This window comes from Delphinapterus leucas, chromosome 10 (assembly GCF_059928025.1).
Source record: "Delphinapterus leucas isolate spDelLeu-1000000601 "Yukka" chromosome 10, BTC_Dleu_Yukka2, whole genome shotgun sequence".
In the NCBI taxonomy this organism is placed as follows: Eukaryota; Metazoa; Chordata; class Mammalia; order Artiodactyla; family Monodontidae; genus Delphinapterus; species Delphinapterus leucas.
In genome coordinates this window covers 11,395,724-11,421,249 of record NC_143138.1, presented here as the reverse complement: position 1 = coordinate 11,421,249, position 25,526 = coordinate 11,395,724, and positions in this window count along the sequence as shown.

Here is a 25,526-nt window from a genome sequence, read left to right as displayed (position 1 = left end):
ACTTAAGTACTCTTAAATGTTCCAATATTGTATAAACAGTAAGATTTCAACTTAAAATCACAAACCTGAATCAATTATTCAACTACACATTCTAAATCACAGTTACAAAGCTGAACTGTCACTCTTATTGGCCATGTTATCTTAAACTTTGCAAAATTTTAAAACACTGCTAAGCTGTATATGAACATTGTGTCCCCCAAAATCTATCTGTTGAAGCCCAACCCCAATATGATGGTATTAGCAGGTGGGGTTTTGGGAGGTGATTGGGAGGGTAAAGCCCTCATCAGTGGGATTAGTGTCCATATAAAAGAGACACCACAGACCTCACTCACCCCTTCTACCTGGGAAGACACAGCCAGAAGACAGCTGTATGTGAGCCTTATGAAGCAGGTTCTCTTCAGACACCGAATCTGCCAGTACCTTGATCTTGGACTTCTCAGCTTCCAGAACTGTGAGAAATAAATTTCTCTGGCTGATATGCCACTCTGTCTGGGGTAATCTTTTATAGTAACCTGAACAGAATAAGACAAACACCAAAAATATCTATAACTTACTCCCTAACAGAAAACTATTAGCAGTTTCTATGCTAAATTCTAAATCTTCCTAAGAAGATTTAGAAGGTGCTGACCCACTAAAGAAACAGTTGTGCACTTCAAGCCATTTTGGGGAAACATTCTCAGACCCTTGAGTCATGAAGATGAGAGACTTCAGGTGGAACTCTGAGTACATTACTGTTTGTGACCCTGATGGAACACATGGAGGCCTATTTACAGTCCGTGGACCCCACCATGGTGATCAATTGATCGGATTTTGTATATCTTTAGCTCTTACAGTAACAGAAATGTTTCTTCCGTCCAATTCCAAAGGACCTTTGAACTGAAAATAAACCTGCATTCTTTTTCACAAAATGATTATCTCTCAGGACCAAGCAACTCTTACAGTGTTAAAATAATGTGACTTCTTTCTGCCTATCTCTTGGCTTTGCCTCATTATTTGATAATTGTCTGATAATTTGGCCACAGCTCCCATTCTGCTGATATTTTAATTCTACAATTAAAAATGGAATATTTTCGTGCATAAAAGAGTATGTTCCTGATCTAGAACCTGGCACCCAGTACATGCTCAGTCAATGGTAATTATTATTATTTGAGATTTACGGCCAGGATCCCCAAACCATTAAGAGCACTCAGTGGTTACACTAAGTCTTCAACAAACGCTGAAAACGAGACAAGGTACAAAAAAGAAGAGATAGCTCCTAAATGGTGGGTGTAAGAGCTCGGCCAGAGAAAGGGAATGAATAAGAGGGAGAAAATAGACAGAAAATAACCTACAACCATATAGGGATGTTTATATTTAGTGAAATATTTTCAGCTTCAGCTTACACAAAAAAACCAGTGAAGCATCCAGTTGATACGCGAATGTGTCACTGCAGGGAGATGGTGATTCACAGAGATTTTCTTCATAAAGAAATAAAGCCTAGCCTATTCAAAAGCACTTCCATTTAATGCAGCACTGCATTGAACGGGGCTCTTTTCAAGGGGCTACTATTAAAGGCAAGATTATTATCTTCAGCATTTAGATGGCGTGCTGACTGGGGCCATAACACCAGGGCACTTAGATGCTCCCATTATCAATGTACAGTCTGGTCTTTGGAAGTTTAAAAATAGCTTTCACAACCTTTTATGGCTTCTCTCGCATGGGCTGTGGCTGTGGGCTCTGGAGAAGGCTGGGCCCCCTGCAGGGAAGGCTGCTGTGTTGGAACCTTGCTAGCACGTTGACCTTAGGGGGTCCAGGCTGCAGGACCACCCTGGATGCATGACCCTGTTGTAACAACGTCCTTTGAGACCACAGGTAAGCTACAGTTTAGAGGAAAGCAATGTTTCAAGGACATGATTCTTGTTCCAACCATGACATCTGGGCCATTAATCCTCTCTAGGTTAGATACCCAGTTAGGCACATTGTGTGATTCAGAATTCTCTCTTTCTTTTTTCAGATCTCAGGTTTAATGAATATATCACGAGCACCTACTATGTTCAAGATTTTACTCTAGGTGTTGGGAAGATAAAGAGGAATAAGGCTTTCTCTGACCTCAGGTGGGCTGTGGGTGGGAGAGAGACATATGATGGATCCTTTCAATGTGATTGCTCAGTTCTTCCTCTCCAAGGAAGGTCTCAAACGCAAATGCTTCTGGGAGCCAGGCCCATCTTGGGGATGAGTGGACAGGCCTGTGGGGAACCATGACACATGGAGATCATGCGCTCAGTGGTTCCTGGGGGCAGTGACTCAGTTCCAGAGGCTGCTGGACCACAACGTAGGCCCAAAGGCCCAACATTGCCAGGACTTCCCATCTCTGAAAGGGAGTCTGCAATCTGGATTTTTATGTGAAATATCCTAGTTTTTCAATGTTGGAAACTCTACAGGCCAACCCCCAATACATCTGCAAGCCAGGTCTGCGTTGGAGTGACCCATTGGCTCACCTCGTGGTGCAGAGAATGATGGAAAGACGGGAAACTTTGCTAGTCTTTTCACTTTTAGGCATTTGTCCAAGATCGTCTTCTTTTTTTTTTTTTTTTTTTTTTGCGGTACGCGGGCCTCTTACTGTTGTGGCCTCTCCCATTGCGGAGCACAGGCTCCGGACGCGCAGGCTCAGCGGCCATGGCTCACGGGCCCAGCCGCTCCGCGGCATGTGGGATCCTCCCGGACCAGGGCACAAACCCGTGTCCCCTGCATCGGCAGGCGGACTCTCAACCACTGCGCCACCGGGGAAGCCCCGAGATCTTCCTCTGTGACGGATTTTAGTCTCTCATGAGGAAAAACCTTCACAATAGGACAGTCCAAAGGCTTAAACAAGATGCTTCTTAAGTGACGAGCTGCTGGGACTTAGATGGCTTTGACTAGATGATGGGAGACGGTGGGGTGGCCTACTTTAGAGGGTTCTCCAGGGAAAACACTGGGCAGAAAGAGGTAGACAAAGCCATATGACACACAAGCGAGGGTGTGTTGAGCTCATAGAGGTGGGAGCAGAGCAGCTGGGGCAGGGCTGAGCCACCACATTGGTGGAGCCTGGCCCCAGGGGCTGGCCTGGAACTGAGCCCCTGCGGTTGTTACTGACCCGCCAGAGCTTCTGTGTGCTCCAAACAGGGCCTGAGGTCTGTGGCTGTGCAGATCTGTGCTGTTGCGTGTAACCACCAGGCACACGTGGCTACTGAAACTTGAAATCACTAAAATGAAATGAAAAATTCAGCTCCTCGTTAGACTTGTCACGTGAAGTGTTCAGTGGCCACAGGTGGCACGTGGCCCCCGTATTGCAGAGTGCAGGGAACATTTCCAGTGTTGCAGAAAGTTCTGCTGGACGGTGCTGATCTATAGCTTCCCACACTCATTCCTTCCCCATGTGTCTTTACTGAGATAACCTGACTTGCCTCTCTTTTTTGCCACTGGAAAGAGTCTCTCCAGTACCGTGACTTAAAGGTCCCCCCAAACCTCATGTTCTATGAGAAGGATAGATGTATTTGGTACGAGGTTTCTGTCTGAGACCCGGCCTCAAGGCGGTCCTCCCCTCCACTTTGACGTCCCCACCCCCTGCCCTGTATTTATTTTTTTTAATTAAAAAATTGTAGCAAAGCACATAAAATTTACCATCTTAACAATTTCTAAGTGTGCAGTTCAGCAGTATTAAGTACATTCGCATGACTGTGCAACCATCACCACTATCCATTCCAGAACTTTGTCATCTTCCCAAACGGAAGCTCCATACCCACTAAACAGTAGCTCCCCATTCCCCTCCCCCTCCCCCCCCGGCTACTGCCATTCTATTTTCTGTCTCTTTGAATGTGTTCTAGGTCCCTCACATAAGTGGAATCACACAGCATTTGTCCTTTCGTGACTGGCTTATTTGCATATCATAAAGTCTTCAAGGTTGATCCATGTTGTAGCTCATGTCAGGATTTCCTCACTTTTTAAGGCTGAATAATATTCCATGTCATGGATATACCACATTTTGTTTATCCATTGGCTATTGTGAATAATGCTGCAGTGAACATGGGAGTGCAGGGGTCTCTTCAGGACACTGCTTTCAGTGTCTTTGGATATATACGTACCCAGAAGTGGGATTGTTGGATCATATAGTAATTCTATGCTCCTCCAGAAATGGAGAAATGTGAGACAAGACAGGCTAATGATCTAAAAGTTTGTCTTCTTTGTAGGTGAAAAGAAATTTCTGCAGACTTTTTTTTTTCTAGGAAAATCTTTTCTCTACTCGATCTCTGGGAGGTTGGGACTCCTGGGGGGTGACGGGGAGAACTGACTCCTGCAAAATAAGCCCAAGACCAGCAATTAAGATCACAGTTCTGGGCCCAGGGCCCATGGACTTGAACAGCAACCATATGGAGAATCTAGTTTTAGATTTTTGTAGTTATAGTTCTCTGGTCATGCCCTGGCCTTTGATAAAGTCTCAAATGTTACAGTCCATTATTAACTGACACTGGGGGGAATTAAGAGTAGCCAGGTTTGGGGTGAGGTTAAGGCAAAAGCAGCTGCCTGGAGAGTAGGTTTCGGGGCAGCAAGAAGGGTAGAGAGGTCGCTTAGGGCCCTCCTAGAGCCAGATGGTGGTTGGGATGGCAAGGGACAACCAGGACAAGTTTGTGGCACAAGTGGGCAGTCCCTGAGGATTCCCAAGGAGATCTGGGGAAGGGAACTTGGTGAAAGGTGTGCTTTCCTGCAGTGAAGCACAGTGAGGCTCCTGCTGGGATGGTTTGGGTATAAGAAGGAAGTATAGTCATTCTTCCATATCTTTGGGGTATTGGTGGATATCAAACCCCCTGGATACTCGTCTCTTATATGAAATGGGGTAGTATTTGCATATAACCTACTGACAATATCCATATGCTTCAAATCATCTCTAGGTTACCTACAGTACCTGATACAATGTCAATGTGATGTAAAGAGATGCTGGTATGTTCAAATTTTGCTTTCTGGAACTTTCCGAAATTTTTTTCTCTGTGAATATTTTTGATCTGCGATTGGTTGAATCCACAGATGTGGAACCCGCAGATACAGAGGGCTGACTGTATGACACTGTTTTGTGGTCACAGGCTGGTTAGGACTGAGTCATGGGTCTCATGTCCCTCCCATGGTCACGCTTTGGTCACTCACATGGTCATACCATGCCCCATGGCACTCGATCTTCCCCTCTGCAAGTTCCAGCTTTTTGTGGCTTGGGCACCCCAAGGGTGGGAGTGGCAGCCACTTGGCTGGCCCTGAAGTTTGCCCACTGAATATGTCGGCTGTGTGTGGCAGCACGTTCTTTGAGATCCTGCAGGAGAAAGAGCAGGGAGAGAGCCCAGGGGCGCAGGCAAGGCTAGAAAAAAACTAAGAGAAGGTAAAAAAGGAGAGGTTATAAAGAAGGCTTTCATTCATTTCTTTGTTGGTATTAAAAATGCTTTAGGAAAGGTTGAATTCATTGCCAAATCTTCATCCTGCTTTGAGCCTGGGCTCTCTCACCTCCAAATGAAAGGGTTAAGTCAGATCAGCTATTTTCAGTCTGTCCTTCTCTAGGTTCTGGGGTTCTGAGGAGTTCCCTGGGGGCCTCAAAGGCAGAAGCTGAGCAAGTCTTTAACTGGAGGAACTTTACTCTCCTGAGTTTCATGAAAGGCTCCCCAGCTGAGAAAGGCTTGCAAACCAGGCACCAGAGGCCCTCTGGGCTCATCACGGGACCACACTGCTTCTAGTGCACCATGAATTAATGTGTATGTTTTATAAATGTTATAATTATCACATGAATAACAAAATTATTTTATATATATGATCTATGAATTGATTTGTAAAATGATATTTAAAAACCATTAACAAACATTTGAAGATAACCCGCAATGTGGCTTCCCTTTTTTAGTATTACTTTCCTGCTTCTTCTCTGTGCCAGGGGTACCCAAGACCACCCCAGGTTCAGTGATTCCCTAAAAGGACTCACGGGACTCAGCATATAGTCATACTCATGGCTATGGTTTATTTCAGTGAAGGATACAAAGCAAACTTGGCAAAAGGAAAAGGTGCATGGAATGAAGTCTGGGGGAAACCAGGCGCCAGCTTCCGAGAGTCCTCTCCCAGTGGAGTCACACGGGATGCACTTAATTCCTCCAGCAAAAAGTCATGACAACACGTGTGAAATGGCATCTGTCAGGGAAGCTCATTAGAGACCCAGCGTCCAGGGTTTTCATTGGGGGCTGGTCATGTAGGCCCCTTTGACTGGTATGTTCCCAAATTCCAGACCCCCAGAAGGAAAGCATAAACCATGTTGACTGTATAACTGATTCAGGCATAATGAGCCACTCTTCTCAGGGAATGGTGGGAATCCCCAGAAATCCAAGTTCCCAGATGCCAGCCAGGGACCAACCCTGCAAGCAGGTCTTTCTAAAGATAGCAGTCAAGGGACTTCCCTGGTGGCACAGTGGTTAAGAACATGCCTGCTAATGCAGGAGACACTGGTTCGAGCCCTGGTTTGGGAAGATCTCATATGCCACGGAAAAACTAAGCCCGTGCGCCGCAACTACTGAGCCTGCATGCCACAGCTACTGAAGCCCGTGTGCCTAGAGCCTGTGCTCTGCAACAAACAGAAGCCACCACAATGAGAAGCCCGTGCACCTTGATGAAGAGTAGCCTCCGCTCGCTGCAACTAGAGAAAGCCCGTGCACAGCAATGAAGACCCAACACAGCTAATAAATAAATTAATTAATTAAAAAAAAACCTCAATAGTTTATAAAAAGACAGCAGTCAAGCTTTCTTTGTTAACTTTCTGCTGTACGTTCTCCTCCTTTTCTTTCTTATCTCCTCCTTCTTGTTCTTCCTTTTTAATAATATATTGGAAGTTGCAAAGAATGGAAGCAGCCCAGGCTTCTCTCCACTTCTGGGAGGCCCTGTCACGGGTGCAGACAGCACTTCTCCTTCTGGGGAAGGATGATTTTGAAGAGGGATGTGGCAGGAAGACTGTGTAGGAGCCTGATGCTGGGGTCCACGGCTGAAGCGATGAGCATACACCATAGCAATGGTAAGGGAATGGAGAGGGGACAATTTTGAGGGCCACCACCAAAGAAGGATGGATGGATACATCTCAGAGGATGGTTTTTGGCTGATTTTTCCCCAAATTCAGCATGCTTCTGGGCTTCTTTGGCCTTAGGTTGATGTGTTCATAAAGGGTCAGTTCTTCCCTCTTCCCCACATAATAACACATACAATCGAATCTTCAACTCAAATAATATCTTACTATTCCATTATATTTTATTCTCTATGTCACAGTTTAATCTCTTCATATAGACACTTTAAACATGGCTACGAATCTGTGTGTACTTAGGAATTAGGAATTAGTGTCTTATTGGATGCAAAAGAGCTTATTTCATTTATAAGGAAAATTTTAATTTTAATACAACCTTCATATTCAGAAGCTGACATAAAGGGACAGTGGTGAAAAGGTATTGCTTTCTTTCTATTCCTCATACATTTTTTTGATCAGTTGAATTTTTCCTGATTAGAAATTACATATATATATATATATATATATATATATATATATATATATATACATTTTAGAGCCCAAACTTGAAGCCAACTCGAGGTACGTAAAGCAGAGAAGCCTCAGTTATAGGGTGGATGAGCTCTTTGCTTTGAACTGGGTAATTATCCTGAGGTCTTAGCTAGGCTTGGTTGGGGTGGGCGTGAGGGACTGATAAGATGTTGGAAAAGCCCAAGTATATGCCTATCAGTGGGTCTTCCTGGTTGGATAACATTCTTCAGTGTGAGGATCCTCAGACAAGGGGGGCGGTGTTGAGAGCTGGAAACACCTGCTTTTGATTGCTGAAGCTTGTCTTGGTGGCTGCTTGCAGGAGGTGCTTTCCACAAAAGGCACACCAAGGAGGAGGAAAGGGGAAATGAGAGGGGGAAATAGCATTAAAAGTGTAAATCAAGGGACCCAATTTCATGAATTATTCAGAATTACGAGCCGAAAAACAAAAACTTCTTTTACATTTACCTTGTCTTGATCCTTTAGGCTAATTGGTCAGTACAATCACTCCTAATTATTTGGGGGGCTTTTGACCCTCTCCCTTCTATGGAATTAAAGTCTCTCCTTTTTCACATTCCATAAAGTAAAATTACTCTGAGAAACTGATTTTGAGAATTTGAGAAACTGATCAATGTTCCTTTAGATCCGGGTTGTTAACCTTTTTTTTTCAAACGTCATGGACCCTTTGCCAGGGGATTGAAATGTTTGCACCCCTTCTCAGTATAATGTCTTTAAGTGCATAAAATGAAAAAAATATACTGAATTACAAAGGAAACCAATTATATTAAACTACATTTATAAAAATATTTTTAAAAACCAAATTTACCACATAGTGATATATGTGCTCCTCTATTAGTGCGTCAGACAAGACCTAGTGGCAGATCTAACACCCACCATGATTCCAAAATAGTAATGTGTAAACAATATTTTGTGATATCTAAAAAAACTGTATGTGATATGTGATTTTTATTGGTGACAAAGTCATCATTACTGCTCATACTACTGTGGTTTGTTGCTTACATTCAGAATAGAAGAAAATGCTAAATTTCAGTTAGAAGCCAGGGAAAATAAGAATAAAAAATCTTCTTTTCCGCCAATTTTTGAATCCCCTGAGCTCTGTCTATGGGCCCCTTGAGGGTCCAAGGACCCCAGGTTGAGAACCCTTGCTTTAGAAAATTTTAAATTCTTAGATCTTTAATCCCTGTTTTGATTAAAATATCCGCTTCTTATCTTGGTATTTCTCTAACGGGGTCCTAAGCGGAGTGTCCTAAACATACATTGTACTCAATATTTATTTACTTTACTTTTACTATTTTTTTAAAAAAGACATATATCTTTTACTATGTATCAGGTACTGTTCCAAGTACCTTATGTATACTAATTAATTGTTTACAACTATTTACCAGTAAAACGGATTTAATATCTACAAAGAATAACTTAGTATTAGCTTGTTACTCAATTGGTTGTGACATCCTTTTCTTGGGAGCTGTTACTCCTTGGCTCTTTTTTACCCTTTCGATTTAACAAACAATCCCAACACTTTCTTCTTTTTTCACCAGTCTGTATGTGTAATTAGGACACAACAAAACTTTATATGTACTTGTATAGCTTTTCACTATTTTCTTTGTGTTATATTCTGCTTGGGATTCATAGTGCTTAAAAAATTTTTTTTAATTGAATGATTCTTTAAATTCTATAGTGCTTCACAATCTTCAAAAGTTTCACAGACATGATTGCATATAATCCCATAATAACACTTCTTCCCCCTCCCTTTCCCCTCTCCCCCTCCCTCTTTCCTTTCCCCCTTCCCCCTTTTCCTCTCTCCCCCATTCCCTCTCTCCCTTTTCCTCCCTCCCCTCTCCCCCCTTTCCCACTTCCCCCCATAATCACTAGTCTGTTCTCTATATCTGTGAGTCTGCTTTTTTGTTTTATTCACTAGTTTATTGTAATTTTTAGATTTTACATTAAGTGATATCATATAGCATTTGTCTTTCCCTGTCTGACTTATTTCACTTAGAATAATGCCCTCCAAGTCCATCCATGTTGCTGCAAGTGGCATTATTTTATTCTTTTTATGGCTAAGTAGTATTCCATTGTGTGTGTGTGTGTGTGTGTGTGTGTGTGTATATATATACCACATCTTCTTTATCCCTTCATCTGCTGATGGACACTTAGGTCATTTCCATACCCTGGCATTTGTAAATAATGCTGCTATGAATATTGGGGTGTGTATATCTTCTTGAATTGATGGGTTTTTTTTTTTTTTTAGTATATATACCCAGGAGTGGAGTTGCTAAGTCATATGGTAGTTCTATTTTTAGTTTTTTGAGAAACGTCCATGCTGTTCTCCACAATGGCTGCACCAATTTACATTCCCACCAACAGTGCACATGGGTTCCCTTTTCTCCACATCCTTGCCAGGATTTGTAGTGCTTTTATTTTTTGGATTCTGTGACTTGATGTTTATTGATAGTTTTGGAGAATTCTTTGCCATTATCTCTTCCACTATTGCTGCTACCCCATTATCGTCCTTTTTGGGATTCCAATGACATTGACCTTAACCACCTTACATTGGTGGTTAAATCTTTTTAGGGGACGTATGCCCCATATGTCTTGTATGCTCTTTTTCTGTGTTTCCACCCCTTCTGCCCCCTAAACTTGAGGCTAGATGTTTTCTACTGACATATTCCTGTTCACTAGTACCCTCTAGAGCTGTGTACAATCTGCTGTTAAACTTATCTATCGAGTTCCTAACTTCCGTTGTATCTTTTAGTTCTATAATTTCCATTATTTTCTTTTTTATTGAGTCCAGTTCTTTGACTAAAGTCTCTCTTTTTAAAAAATCACTGAAGTAGAGTTGGTTTACGCCTGTCTTTTCTTGAATATATTACCACAGCTCTTTAAAAGTTTGTGTCTGGTCATCACACAGGTGAACAGGGTCATAAACGAGCCACCTGTGGGACTGCTTCTATTGTCTGTTTTTCTCTCTTGGTCCTGAATTTTGTTACGGAACCAGGTTCCTTTTGCCCGATGCGCAGCAAGCCAAAATGCTGAGACGCCGAGGTTCGCAGCAAAGAGAGGGTTTACTCACAGGGCAGCCAACCAAGGAGACGGGAAAACAAGTCTCAGATATACCTTCTGCCGCCTCTCGCTAGGCAAGGGGCTGCAGGTATTTTGGGATAAAGAACAAAGAAGCAGGACGCTCTGAGGCTAGGCGAGCGATGGGAGCGTGAGGAAAGGTGATTAGAAAAGGTGTGTAATCCACTTCTGCGCAGGCGTAGTGAGCTACGGGCCTCCCCACGTTGGAATATGTAGGCTTTAGTACGAGCTGAGGGCAGAGTGCGGGGCGGGGGGGGGGGGGCCTCTGACGTCACCACGTCACCGGGCGGACACTCACGCATGCCCAGTTGGAGGGTGGGCGGTCCTACTCAGTCTTGACCAGCTCGCTGAAACAGGACACAGCTAACTCCAAGTTCCTGGAAAACACCTCCGGCAAACATCTTATTGATTGTTCAGGCCAAGTGCAAGCCGTAAAACGACCTTGATTAGCGAAGGTAGGTGAAATGGACGTGACTAATAATTACCCACGGTTTCACCTGGTCATCTTTTGATTGACAGACAGTATGGATAAAATACTGTAGAGACGGGGCTTCCCTGGTGGCGCAGTGGTTGGGAGTCCGCCTGCCGATGCAGGGGACGCGGGTTCTGTGACCCGGTCTGGGAAGATACCACATGCCGCGGAGCGACTAGGCCCGTGAGCCATGGCCGCTGACTGAGCCTGCGCGTCCGGAACCTGTGCTCCGCAACGGGAGAGGCCGCAACAGTGAGAGGTCCGCGTACAGCAAAAAAAAAAAAAAAAAAAAATACTGTAGAGGTTCTGAATGATATTCCCTTCTTCCAAAGAGGATTCACCCATTCCTCTTGGAGGCCGCTAGAGGTGTCATGTTACTTTAATCAGTCAGTGTCCAAAAAGATTTCGGGCTGGGCTGCATTCTTTGCAAGGTTGATCCTGCCTCTGGGTCCTCCCGGCACACACAGATCCTACTGACAGCCTGGAGTTTTGTCAGTGCTCCCCTCTTGGTGGATCCCAAACTCGAATCTTTGTCTTCCCAGCACCTGGAGACTTGAAAGCTCCACTGAGCTTTCCAGCTGCTTTCAGCTGGGTCTCTGAGCTTCTTGCCTTCACAGTTTAAGAATTATCAAACGACTGGAGGGCAAAACCAGTACAGAGCCTCAGGCGCACTGCTCTGCTCCTCTCTTCTCTCTGGCATTTTGGCTCCAACTCCACTTTGTGTTTCCCTAGTCCTGAGGGGTTGCCTGCAATGATTCTCAGCCTCTAGCTCAAAACTACTTAAAAACCAGCAAATGAAGTGTTGGTTCACTTATACGAGCTTCTCTTCCCTCTGGATCCTGGCACTTCTGGAGAGTTTAGCAGCTCTCCAGTGTCTGCAAACAGATAATTAGTTTTTGGATTTTTTTTTTTAATTGTGCAGAGCCAGAGCCTAAAATTTTGCAGTTTAGAAAACGCTTTCTCATAAGTTCCCATTTTTTAATCTTCACTAAAACCCCGTGTGGGAGAAAGGGCACAGGTCACTATCCCTGTTCGATAGGGTGTTTACTAGCTGAGGTGGAGGTCCGGAGAGTCTAGGGGAAGAATCTTTCTACCTAAAGGCAGGGCTGACACCGGAACCCACATCTCTCAGTTCCAAGTATGATATATGCCTTCATGCCATCCTGCCTCTCGTGTGTATTAGTTTGCTAGGGCTGCCATAACAAAATATTGCAGACTGGGGGACTTCAACAACAGAAATGTATCCCCCGACAGTTCTGGAGGCTAGAAGTCCAAGATCAAGGTCTTGGCAGGGCTGCTTTCTTCCGAAGCCTCTCTCCTTGGCTTGTAGATGCTGCCTTCTTGCTTGCTAAAATAGCTTCATTTTAATTTAATTTCCTCTGTAAAGGCTCTATCTCCAGGTAGAGTCCCATTCTGAGGTACTAGGGGTTAGGGTTTCAACATGTGAAATTTTTTGGGTGGCGTGTGGGTAGGAGGCACATTTCAGCCCATAGCACTATGTAAAAGACTGATGAATGCAATGACCATTTTCTTAAAATTTCTATAAATTAAACGCGTAGGGGCCCTCTTTGTCTTAGCACGGAGTTCTCAAAGTATGGCACCAGCTCCCCAGCACCAGCATGAACTGGTTAGAAATGCAAATTCTCGCTCCCCACCCCAGACCCTTCTCAGTTAGAAACTGTGGGATGGACCCAGTAAACCCTTCAGGTGCTTCTGACAGAGGCTTTGGATTGAGACCCAGTACCTTAGCGGCTGGGGAAAGGACAGCTATGATGCACAGTTGGTTCAGCTGCAAATTCTGGTCGTGTTATTCCCAAGTCCTTTTCTAAAGGATGACTCTCCTGAGATGTCATGTTATGATTGATGGCCAGATCTGTCAGATAGCAGCGTTTAAATCAATGCTCATCTGTCTTGCAGTATCATTTGGCATTCGAATATCACCTACTCATTTGAGGATTTATAAAGGAGGCAATTTTCAGGAGAAAGCTTTCTTATTTGAGGAATGAGATTCTTCACTTATCTGGGCCTCAGTTTTATTATCTCTAAAATGAGAAATCTGGATTCTTTTTCTAGCTCCGACAGTCTGTGCATCCATATGAATGACTCAGAGCAACTAGTATCCCAGCAGCGGCAAGTATTATGGTTTTCTAGGATTCCCTGAATGGTCAGACTAAACACCCCAAACTGCAGCCGTCAGAGTGCTTCAGATTAGAATTTCGAGAGATTCTCCAGCTGGGTTTCTGTAAATGACACTGGCCAAAGGCAGATGAACAAGAGAAAAACAAACTGAAGTTTATTAACATTTGCAGTGTGCATGTACACATAGGAGCACCCGGTGATGAGTAACCCAAAGGGGAGGTTTCTAGGCTAAAACAAAGACAAAGTGGTTTTGGGTTTCTGGGTGGGAGAGGCAAGTTATGGGAAGGTGACCAGGAGAAGTAAGGTAAACAAGGTTGCTTTTTTAAAAAATTTTTTGTAATCAGATTTGTCTCTCTTTTTAAAAGATATTTATTTATTTACTTGTCTGCACCGGGTCTTAGTTGTGGCATGCAGGATCTAGTTCCCTGACCAGGGATCAAACCTCGGCCCCCTGCATTGGGAGCCCAGAGTCTTAGCCACTGGACCACCAGGGAAGTCCCCTAAACAAGGTTGTTTAGTGAGGTTTGCTGTGCAGGTTTAAGTTGGTTCCTTCTTCATCATAAAATTTGATCAGAGTCCTCTTCCTGGTATAGGAGAGGTAGGCATCTTTACAGAAGGAAAATTCCTTCATAAATGTAAATTTCCTTTGCAAAAGGAAAACTATGCCCTGTTTTTAGAGCTTCTTCTGAGTCTGTTAGTTCTCAAGGGCCTTTAGGTCAAGAGAACCCATACGCCAAAGAGACATATTTGGGCATATTTTGGGTTGGCATATTCTGGGACCCCTCCATTTGCATCCAATCATTGCTGTGTTCCCCCAGGCCTGACTGAGTGCATATAATGAGTGCTTGATAAATGTGGGAGGATTTAGGTCAGAATCACCATATTGCCCCAAAGATCCCAGCTTCCTCAAACCCAGGAAGCAGCCTCACCTTCGGGGTGCCCTCAGTAAAACTGTGGGCTCAGTGTTGCTATGTCACCAGCAGCCATCTTATTGTGTTTTATGTTTGCAGTGATCAGCACGCTTTCTGTCTCATACATACGCTCTTTTGATCTCCTCATTACAGCTTCACAAAGTACTCAAGCAAGGTTTTACTAGGCCCATTCTACCGCCTTGCAGAATCCTCAGGAAAGTTAAATATTTGCCCCAATTCACAAACTAGCCGTTGAAGGAATTAGGAAGCAAACCCACTCGGCTAGTGGCAAAGTACTTCCCGCTACCCCTTGGGCTTTGTTTTGGGACTGGGAATAAAGAGAAATAATACATGCAAGAACCAAACTCCTGAAAAATGAGGCAATGCCTTGGAGTTTCTGCTCTGAGTGACCGTGGAGCCCTGGGCTGCTTCTCTTTCCTGATATAATCAAATTTATTTTTAAACAGGTTGAGTTGATTAAAGTGTCAGGTGGGGATGGAGTGGGTGAGCAGACAGAACAAGACCTGTTTGGCTCCTGTATTAATTTCCTCCTGGTAGCTGTGCAAAATCCAACTGACCATGTTTCTGGGGAAATTTAGAAGGCTACTGGTTATTCTTATCATGGGGAATTGTGGCTTGGACTACGAGGAAGGAAAAATCAATAGGGAGCTGAGGAATGCTGTGGGCAAAGCTGGCTCTGAACGTGAGATTCCTCTAAGCAAGTCTGCAGCAACACTGCATGCCTGCTTACGGGACAGTAATGTATTTGCATACTGTAATTATGTATTGTCTATGCCTTACTGCTAATTATTCTAAAATGACCATAACTACTATTAACATGTGGCAGTGCCCCATTAGAATGTGTAATTGTGTCTGTCAGTAATGATATTATTACATGTCTTTTAACGGAATATGGGACATTAATTCTGTTCTCTTAGACTCTTCACTAACAATTCTCCGGGTGGAATCTTAAGCCCCCAGAAGTCAATTCATCTATTCTCTTATGTCTGTGTGGGGTTGTACTTAAACTGTTTTAAGAAGATGGTTGTCTTATTTATTAAAGACATACCCAGACACACACACACCCTCGTAACTCCAAAAAGTCTATAGCCATGTTTTGCAATTTGCTATAGTGTTTTACAGTTGACTCCAAAAAGGTTTCTGCCCAGGTCAAACCTGAATTTTTTTGATGGGCGTAAATCTGTTCCTTTTCTTTCTCCCAGAGCACAGCTATTCTCAAACTAGAGAATTGCCCTGTGGCATCTGGTTCCAGGCTTCTTCCAGGGGTGGTACTCCCATAGGAGGGCATTTAGAAGCACATGGGGGATGGTTGTCATTTGTTGTCATCGTCGCAGTGTCTGGGCGCTGTGGGCATTTCCTAGGCTGCGGCTGGGGCTGCTAACACTGTGCGGTTCTGTTCCAGTCCACGAAATGTGGTTCCGCCCCGCGGGCCAGGAACAGCCCTAGTGAGCAACACTTCGCCATACCTCTCTGTCTCTGGGCTGTGGGACCCCTTGAGTCTTTTCAGTTCCCCAGAGCCATTGGGCCTCTTACCCAGAAGTGCTTTCAGCTTTGTGGGCACCCTCAGGAGATGGGGTAGAGGTTCCTACTCTTGCAGAAAGTGTTCCTGCGTTATGGCCAGGTAAGCTCGGGGCTGTGGGTCTCAGGCTTGTGTCCTAGGCCTTGAAATTACAAAAGGGTCTCTTTCGAAAACCCAGCCCAGCGCTATGTCCTGTGGTCTTGTTATGGGACTTGTAACTAGTGACGAGATAGTATCACACAGATGCTATAAATAGGGAAGTGGTCGAGTAAATAAAAACGAAGGCACTTGCTCAGTGTAATCTTTTTCCTCCTCTCATGTCTGCTTCTGAGGAAGCCTTCCCTACACGGGACCACTTGACTGGAATAGGCCACGGCTGATTGGATCCGGGGGGGACCCCTGGCTGGAAGGCTTGGCCTGCGCCCTGTGACTTGTATGGCTTGGTCCAAACAAGTGAACCAAGCCATAGTCAGGTCGTCTCCTGGAAATTTGTGCTGAGATGTTCCCGTTGGCTCTAGGGCCTGGGACTGAAAGGTTCTGGAGACACAGGCCAGGGGTCGGCGTTCTGGATTAGGATTCAGATGAGCGAGCAGAGGAAACTTGTTTGCAGAGAAGAGACGAGAGCAGAAATGCAGAGAGAGAGAGAAATGGAAAGAGACAGAGATGGGCTGAGGGACTAAAAGTGTGACTCTATTCTCCAGTTCCCAGTTTGGGTCCCTCTGAAGCCTGATTGAGCCTTAGTTGAATTGTGTGAGGCGCTGTGACTCACTGGTGAATTCTTACCATACCCTTTCCTCTTTTCTTTGAAGAATCTCAGTTTGCAGCCTCAAACAGGTTAGTTGGAGACACTGCTCCAAAAAAGAGAAGGGGTTTTTATTCAGTCCGGGGGTATTGCTTCTGAAAAAATGTTGCCTGTGTTCCCAAGGACATTTTTGGGGCTCTATTTTTATGGAAGAGGGCAGCCTGAGAGGATGTATCAGGGGAAGGTTATTTTTGGTGCTTCCTAAGTTTCTAGTTTTTATGTTTGCTTGGGGTCACCTCCGAGCATCCCTGTCTCCCAGAATTTAAGACTTCCAGTTGCCTCCCTGAAGCAGCATCTCCTGTCATCAGTATTTTCTTTCTTTTAAAACAAAAAACAAAACATCAGTGTTACTCTCAAGTCTGGGGGAGCTGTTTCTAAGAAGGTCCCTTGGTCCTTTGGTCCCTTGTGTCCTTGATGCTATCACAATATAAATGCAGAACAGACACCTACTTGGAGAAGAAAGAAAAAAAGATGCCTGCTATGTGTTTAAACCCAGATGCACTTCAGATGTTGTTGTTGTTATTATTATTCTCCACTGATGGTCTTGCCAGCCGTTATGGTAGGAAGTTAAAACACCTGGTTTATATTATCATGACTTGTCTTTAAGGCTAGTTTGCAGGCAGTCGGGCAGGGGACTGTGAGCATGCTCAGGAAAGCACTATCTGATCCTTCCTGGGGATTTTTTGATTTATGTTTCCCTTTTTTTCTTTCCTGTTGTAGTTCCTTGAAGTCGGCTTCTCTCTTTACAGCTGCTGTTGCTGTTGGCCTGGGCTGGTGTGGTCCTCCCTTGCCAAAGGGACACACAAAGCCAGAGGCTTAGATCTTCTGAGGTATCCAGTGTCTACCGTCTTCTCTTGGCCTTTACTCCCTCCCCTGTGCCATTTCATTTACTCTCTTAAAGTAATTAGTAATTTAGATGGGACAGGATGTGAGGGTGTGCAGGTGGGGGCATTCCAGCTCTGATCTCTTTCTGTGTCTTCTGTGCTTTGATGTTCTTGTCTACGTGCAAAACTAGAGAGCAGACTCCTGGATTCTGAGGTGACTTCTGGGGACAGATCGATTGCTTTGGGAGCGATTACTCTCCTTTTGCTGCTGGTGATGGTGGGGCGGGGGGAGGGGATTGTTGAACTGATCAATTTAGTACCAGTTAGAAAGCTACAGTAGGGGACTTGCTCTGAAAAAGATGGGCAAGTTTTATGAGAAGAATCGTGTTCGGGGAACGTACAAGTTTTGAACGGGGTGTTATGGGGTGTTGTTACGGGGTGTCATGTCAGTTACCGTCTTCTACTAGCCTTGTGGTTCAGTATACCAAGGTCATGATTCAGGAGTATGAGTGTGGCACCTGTCGACAAGACTTTAGATCCCTGGAGTCGTTCAGGGGATAATGAATAAGACTGCACTGAGGATGGTAAGGCCATGGGGTTTTTCTGCCTTTTCTGGTTTTCCCTCAGCTGGGTGAGTTTAGAAACTCTGTTTCATGACTTCACCAGTGGTGATCACCCTCTGAGAGGCTGATGCAATTTAACCTCACTCCTACCAGGGTGATGTATGCCACAGACAGCTGAGGAGCTACTTTACGTTGGGGCTATATTTATGACGATGACCCAGGGCTTCTCTGCCCCAGCCTCTCTCCTCCTGGGGAAACACAGACGTCTACTCTTCCCCTCTGCTCTCGATTACATGGCTCTATATGCAGCCTCTGCACCAGGCTGGATGCAGAGTTTAGAACCTCTTCAGGTTTCTTCAAAAGAGCAGTAAAGACTTTAGTGAATTCTCTGTAAGGGAGATGAAGGAGGAGACTTAAATCGTATACTCAACAGCAAACAACTTAAAATTCCCGTTAAATATTCTGTTCTCTCCAAAGTCCCTTTAATCCACCCACTGCCCAAGCTCTTTGGCTGGTCTCCCAGCCCCTCACCTGGATATTCCTGTAATTTTCAGATTCTTCACATTTTTATCAAACAGAGCAATTCATTTGTAACCAAACTCACAGTTAAGTTTAGGACCCAAACCCATTGAAATGCTCACAAAATAAAGGACCTTAAGGTGGTAAGACCCAACTTCTTTAGAAGGCAGATCAGCACTATTATTACTGCTTGTGGTGTCATACCTCAACCCATGTGGTTAATCAGTGGATTTCTTCCTGGTAAATATAGGACCGTCCCCAAGAGGAAGCCTGATTCCAGCGGCTAAAGAAGGAAAATTTCCTCCATCTCATTACACCAGAAACTGGAAAGCAAAACCAGTCATTAGAACGTTGCTCAGCCAGTATTCAGGGAATCAGAGTGAAAGCAGTTGGATGGCTCTGGGGGAGATTTCAGTCTAAGTGAAAGGCAGGCCTGGCACTTTCTCTGCTCTGCGGGAGCGTGTCATTCTAATGATGATGTGACTGTGGCCAGATTCATAGATGGGTAAACCCTAACCATCTCTTCCTTCCCAGCTCTCCCTCTGCACTCCATTCAGACCTTCCCGTCTCTCTTTGATCTGTCATCACAACACTTTGTTACTTCAATACTTTCCCAAGAGAGTCCTCTTCCGAATTTTATTGATTTCATCGTGTATCGCAGTTGGCTGCTTCTTGATGCCAAAGAGAGAGGCACCTTCATTTCGCAGATTAGGGCTTGCCACCTCTCTTATAGGATGCCCTCCTTCAGAAAGCATTTCTGGTGATCACCAGTCTGCTCGTAGACTCGCTATAGCTCCTAGAACCAGGAGGAACCTTTACACCATCCCATCTGCCTTTTTCTGAGGATGAAACTGAAGGTCAGAAGAATAAAACGATATGCCCAAGTTCACACAGGTGGTGTTGGAGCCAGGACTACATTTCGGGTCTTCTAAAGTCTAGTTGCTATGTTTTAACCCCATCGCACTGTGTACCTATCAGTGATTTGTGGCTGTCCTTTTCTCCAGAGACTCTGCAGTTAGACCATAAGCTCCTTGAAAACAGGAACCATGTCTTCTCTAGGCTGTGGTTAGGTTCCCAGTGGGCAGCCAGCATATGTTGTTCATGGATTTCAACAGACGTTTTTAGAGCACTCATCATATTCGAGTGTTATATTTTACATATATATGTGAATATCATGATATATATGAATTTAAATATATATTTACTTAAAAATATATACATATAAGTAAATGCTGGGGATGTAGAAGATGAAAAAGACATACTTTCTTTTCTTAAGAAGCTCACCATCCATGAGAGCTGCTGTAATAGAATTACTGAGAAAAGTATATATACAAGGAAGGGAAGGAGAGAGAAATTCATCCAGGGGCTCTGGAAACTTTATGGACAAAATAGGGTTGGGGCTGGGCCTTAAAGAAGAAGAATTTCAGCAGAGTAGCGGGAGGGGGAGAGGCGTGTTAGCTGCAGCTTGAGTGAACACGTAGAGGCTGGAGAGCATAAGGGTATGACGAGGAACGGCCCAGAGGCCGCTGCAGCTGAAATGTGGGAGCTGCAGGTGGGAGGCTTAAGGTTGAAAAGGAAGGTAGAGGGCTTTGATCACGTATGGAGTGGTGCTTTGATGCATTCCTCTACCATCTAAGAGAGAACCTGGCCGTGAACAGGCACTCTGCAAACAGGCAGAATAAATTTGTAGAATAAATTCGTAAGTGTGCTGTGGGTCCACTGACTACAGAAATTATGGTGTCCAGAGGCGGTATATTGTTTAATAAGAGCATGGATTTGGTTCAAATCCTAGCTTTCCTACATACAAGCAGTGCAACCTGGGAAAGGTTTTTAACTTCTCCTGGACCTCAATTTTCATATCTGCAAAATGTAGATGATAATAATACCTACCTCACACGTTTGTTACAATGATTAAATTAGGTGGGTTAACATATGCAAGACACTAATAATTTAGAGTAGTGCCTGTTTTGTAGTTAGCACTATATTTCTTAATTATTTGTTATTATAATAATTATTACTGGCTTTGTATATCATCATAATAGGGAAAAGCCTGTCTTTTCGAAAATGTCTCCCATTGCATGCCCTACTGTCTGAAATTCTTCCATAAGGTTTTCTTTAAAAATTCAAAGGCCATTACTAAAACACAGGTGTAATTAGAAGCCAGTTGTAGGATACCAGTCATTATCGCTTTAGCAGGAATTCTGTCACTTAATAGAGCCTGAGGAAATGGGCTATACAATGCCAAATAAGGAGAATGAGTAATAGTACAGCTAAGTCACTTATCTGGAGGGGGAGGGACTTTTGGAAAATACAGTTACCAGAGTCCAGCAGTATTTTCCAAACTTAATGTTCTGGGAAGGCACTTAAGGGGTCCATAAATGTTTTATTTTAACATTTCATTTAAAAATAATATAAGCTAAAAAAAATAAAAATAATATAAGTAGGGCGTCTCTGGTGGCGCAGTGTTGAGAGTCTGCCTGCCGATGCAGGGGACACAGGTTCGTGCCCCGGTCCGGGAAGATCCCACATGCCACGGAGCGGCTGGGCCCGTGAGCCATGGCCGCTGAGCCTGCGCGTCCGGAGCCTGTGCTCCGCAACGGGAGAGGCCGCAACAGTGAGAGGCCCGCGTACCGCAAAAAAAAAAAAAAAAAAAAAAGCTATTAAAAATATGTGCTGAAAAATATGTATACAATGCCAAATATAAAAAAAATGGAGTACCAACATGTTATCATTTGTTGTCAAATGAATGCATTTCTTTTTGTAGCTATCAATGTTCTTACATTTTTTTTTGAACATCTTTATTGGAGTATAATTGCTTTACAATGGTGTATTAGTTTCTGCTTTATAACAAAGTGAATCAGCAATACATATACATATATCCCCATATCTCCTGCCTCTTGCGTCTCCCTCCCACCCTCCCTATCCCACCCCTCTAGGTGGTCACAAAGCACCGAGCTGATCTCCCTGTGCTATGCGGCTGCTTCCCACTAGCTATCTATTTTACATTTGGTAGTATATATAAGTCCATGCCACTCTCTCATTTCGTCCCAGCTTACCCTTCCCCCTCAAGTCCATTCTCTATGTCTATGTCTTTATTCCTGTCTTGCCCCTAGGTTCTTCAGAACCATTTTTTTTTTTTAGATTCCATATATATGTGTTAGCATACAGTATTTGTTTTTCTCTTTCTGACTTCCTTCACTCTGTATGACAGACTCTAGGTCCATCCACCCCAGTACAAATAACTCAGTTTTGTTTCTTTTTATGGCTTAGTAATATTCCATTGTATATATGTGCCACATCTTTATCCATTCCTCTGTCTATGGACACTTAGGTTGCTTCCATGTCCTGGCTATTGTAAATAGAGCTGCAATGAACATTGGGGTGCATGACTCTTTGAATTACGGTTTTCTCAGGATATGTGCCCAGTAGTGGGATTGCTGGGTTGTATGGTAGTTCTATTTTTAATTTCTTAAGGAACCTCCATACTGTTCTCCATAGTGGCTGTATCAATTTACATTCCCACCAACAGTGCAAGAGGGTTCCTTTTCTCCACACCCTCTCCAGCATTTGTTGTTTGTAGAATTTTTGATGATGCCCATTCTGACTGGTGTGAGGTGATACCTCATTGTAGTTTTGATTTGCATTTCTCTAATGATTAGTGATGCTGGGCATTCTTTTCAAATGAATGCATTTTTGTGTGGACTTCATAATGCAGCTTCTTCTGCATCCTCTATTTAATTGAAGAATATCTTTAGACCGTAAGGCAAACTGGGGAGTAGTTGCAAATGGGGTCTGTTTTACACAAATCCTCGTTAATCAAAAATTTCTTGATATTTGCTATCTAAAACAAAATACAGAAATAAACTGGATAATAAGGTTGATGGAAGATTGCCACTGTTTTCCATGACTCCCAATTTAAAAATATGTTCATCAAAACACCGTTGTTCTTACTGACTTTATACTAGGTAAATATCGTTATTTTGAGTTTATGAAAGAAAAGCATATTAACAAGATCACCTTTGTTACTTTCACGCGTTAAAATTTTCTATATGATGCTTTCATATGGAAAAAGGGCTCTGCTGCTAAAAAGTTGAAAACCCATCAATTGGGAAAGTGGCTTTGAACTTGGAGATGAGATAAGTGAGAGCAGGACAATGTCTGTGCTGCAGACTGAACAGTTTGTCAGAGGAGAGACATGGTGCCGCCCTCATGCCCAAGGATGCTGCTTCAGTGAGATGCAGGACGTGACCACAGGCTAGAATGGCTGGGAGGTCGTGATTTTTGGGGGTCTCTGAATTTAACATTTGTGGCTTTAGCTATTCGCAAACAATTCTAGACAAACCATGACCCTGTAGCGTGTTGTAGTTTTACTGAGGCATAAATTTTAAAAATAATTCCGTACAAATGCTTTCATCTGAAAAATACTAACATAAGATAAAAATTGAGGCATGAACTTGACTTGTGTGTCATCAGTCTGCGGGGCCAGGGGTGTGGGCAGCAGTAGGCTGTGCAAAGGGCGGTGCCCTGCAGATCCATCAGCCAGCTTTCATCAGCCTCTCCATTCAGCTTTGTTCTCTGCTCGTCTTTGCACTCTAACTCTTTTGAATTGTGACAGAAACTCAATTTCTTTGTGAAAATTGGCCCTGGAGCTCATTGGAGAAGGGGCTGGTTCTAGGGCTGGAACAGAAAACATACAGGGTTAACCAGGAGCATCTTGTAGTGCCAGTAAGTAAGGAGGTGCTAGACAAAACGCGACAAAACACACGAGAAAACACCAAAACCCACTACAACGATGGGGGTGTGTGAGAGGGACAAGGGAGCTCCCAATGGCCAAAGTGGGAACATTTGAGCCACAAAATACATAATGAGCCACAAAATACATCAAGGAGTATTGGATTCTAACCTAAAGGATGAGTCCATCTGGATATAAATACATGAAATACATGATTGAATCAATGAATGGGGGAGAAGGGACAAATCTCCTGTGCAGAAAAATTCCCAGTAATTCATGTAAGTTCTGTGCCTTCAAGGAAGAAGATCTTAGCTCCTCACTCTGTAAGTGTGGGCTGGACGTGGCGACCTCCTTCCAAACAGTACAGTCTGGAAGAGGGGAAGAAAAGAGTAACTTTACAGTGGAGAAACCTGACAAACACCACCTCAGTCAGGTGATCCAGGTCAGCATCAACAGTGCTAAGTGATGTTGATCGTATGTACCATGACATGACGTGATGAAAATGGCACTTCACCTTTGTGATATTCTTCCACAAAACTCATAACTCTAGTCATCTTGAGCAAAAATGCCAACAAATTCCCACAAAAGGATGTCTTACAAAATACCTGACAGGCACTCTCGAAAACTATTAAGGTATCACAAACAAGGTAAATGTGAGAAACTGTCACAGCCAAGAGAACCCTAAGGAGACATGACAACTAAATGTAATGTGGTTTCTTGGATGGAATCCTGGGACAGAAAAAGGACACTTGGTAAAAACTAAGGAACTTTGACTAAAGTGTGGACTTCAGTTAATATTAATGTATCAACCTTGGTTCATTAATTGTAACAAATATACCATCCAATGCAAGATGTTAATAATAGGGGAAATTGTGTGTGGGGTGAGGGTGGAGGACAAATGGAATTCTTTGTAACCTTTGCTCAATTTTTCTATAAATCTAAACTGTTCTAAAACAAAGTCTGTTAATTAGAAGGAAAGCTTCTGGAAAGAAATGTAATTGCTTGTGCTACCTATGGGGTGGTAGCAGTAGACCAATAGGTCTAAGGAATATGGTTCTTAAGCAGACGTAATTTCTCCTGGGAGAAATTATATTTGGGTCATGGAGGTCTGGGAATATATATCCCTTTTGAATGTCAAGCGTTTACTGTTTTCAGTTAGAGTTCAGTAAGTTTGACTTTAGTGATTTGATATGTACTAGTATCTTACTAACTGTCATCGTGGATAGAGGTTTTTCTGCATGTCGTTTTTCTGATTTGTCATGTCAGGAAAAACATTTCCTCTACCCTCTTAGGTGCTGTGCTTGGAGTTCTGCAAATTAAACTGACAAAAGACAGACTAGCAAGAGAAAAGACAGATTTTTATTCACATAAGAGGGTGTTTACAGAAAAATGTGACTCAAAATGGCATTTATAATTTGGGGCTTATATACCATCTTAATAGGAGAAGGGGAGGGGGGAGAAAGGCATTTATGAGAAAACAAATGAATTTTAGGAAAGAGAAATGGGCGCTTAAGAGAATAGATGGGAGATATGATAGTTTTGTGATAATGTCTATTCAGGTAATTTCTTATCCCAGCGTTGGGCTTCTTGTCTCTAGTGATGAGTCAGTTTTCACTGGTTTTGAAACTCCCAAGGAGGGGACTTAAGACAGTTGAATTCTTTTGGGAGGCTCTGCTTTTAGGCAGATAACTGGAGTTGGGAGTGGGGGGAGTGGGACAACAAAAACTCCAAACCCCTCTTCTCAGTGCTATATTCTAGATTCCTTCAGTTGAATGCAGGCTTCCCAAATGTCACCAACCCATCCTGTGTTTCCCGAGGTGAGCGAAACACCATTTAGAGCTTTGGCAGTGTCTCCAGAGGGAATGGCAAGGTTGAAATGGACAGAGAATTGGAAATTTAGTTCAAGGCACATCTTTCAGTGCAGAGACTTGGTTAAGATTGGCTAAGGCTCATGATCCCACAGTCCAGGATTGGTGGAAACAGCAAGGTGAGGATTTTGAGGTGAGGGGTCTGACACTTTAGGGCTCATACTGTCTGTTTTCCACTGAAGAGTTAATGGGGTTTTCAGGAAGTTCCTGACTAGAGTCTGCAGGAATAGTGACATTATGCTAATGGAGACGGTGGAATAGTCAAGGCAAGTTAATGGAGAATGTTCGGGAGGTGTTGGTGGGTGTGTATCCTCAGTGTCCAAAGCCTGTGTGTAGGGGTTCTGGTTCTCAGAATTCACTGCAAGATTAAAGGAAAATATGATTGACGTGCAGTAAACAAAAATGGGATTCACGCTTGCTCCTGCTGCTTTTTTAAAAAAATTAATTAATTTTTGGCTGTGTTGGGTCTTCATTTCTGCACACGGGCTTTCTCTAGTTGCGGCAA